This window comes from Arachis duranensis, chromosome 2 (genome assembly GCF_000817695.3).
Source record: "Arachis duranensis cultivar V14167 chromosome 2, aradu.V14167.gnm2.J7QH, whole genome shotgun sequence".
In the NCBI taxonomy this organism is placed as follows: domain Eukaryota; kingdom Viridiplantae; phylum Streptophyta; class Magnoliopsida; order Fabales; family Fabaceae; genus Arachis; species Arachis duranensis.
The window spans coordinates 10,689,784-10,690,888 of record NC_029773.3 but is presented as its reverse complement, the minus strand read 5'-3'; positions in this window follow the sequence as shown (position 1 = coordinate 10,690,888).

Genomic DNA, 1,105 nt, shown 5'->3' with positions numbered 1-1,105 from the left:
ATATTTCTTTCCAAAGATATACGATCAAAGATCTAATTAGGTTCTTAATTATAGATATCTTCAATTTGTGAAAAAATATTCAGTTAACTCTAACATTTTTTACACTAAAAAAGATCTAATAACAAAATTAAAAACAGTGTAAGAACCCAATTCAAAAAAATATATATAAAATTTTAATTAAAAATTTAAGACTAACAGAATAATTAAATCGATATATTTCAAGTTTTTACTAAGTATATTATGTATATATATACACACTCCATTTAATTTCTATGTAGTAGTAGTATGTAGTATTTGTTTAGAGATTTAGTTTTAACTGATGATGAGTGTATTATTTTTTTGTTTCCGTAATAGAACTTAATCATGGCTAAAGTATTAGAGTTTAGTTTCTTAATTAATTCTTAATATAGTTATATCTTTAACATTAATGCAAAATCTACTTTACTAAAATAAAGTGCATGCATATGATAATATAATGGCGGGGCACAGCTTCTTCGATTTGTCCTTTGTCACACAGTATAAATAGGAGAAAAAGATAAATAAATAATAGAATTTTTGAAATTTCATCATATTTTCCCATCACCCTTAAATAGCTAGGCTAGTTGTAGTGTTTATTTAACAGGATTCTGAAAATGGGGAAGCAACAATTGTGGTTCACCATGACAAGGAGGGAATTTCCACCATAAAATTAAATAAAAGACATTATTGCAAATAATTTTTTATACATTTTGAGAAATTCTTGGAAATAATTTGCGGTGATAGTTATGTTTAGAATTATTGAAAACAACAATTTGATATATTGAGTGTATATTTTTCTTGAGAAGTAATTGTCATCAAAATATAACTATAGTACTATACCGTTGTATCCATGAACCATTAATTCAATTTATGATATTAACTCGTTATTTTTGGTAAGGTCTAAAAACTCACATTATCAACTTGCTGTTGTGGGGGCCTAAAAAGAGTACAACTCCAAATATAAATTGAAGATTTTGTTGAAATTAAGTATCATTTTGTCAGAAATTTAAATATGTATCTTCTCTTATCAATTTATATTTTTAAAAGAAATAGCTTCATAATATTATATTAAAATTTCTATAATTAA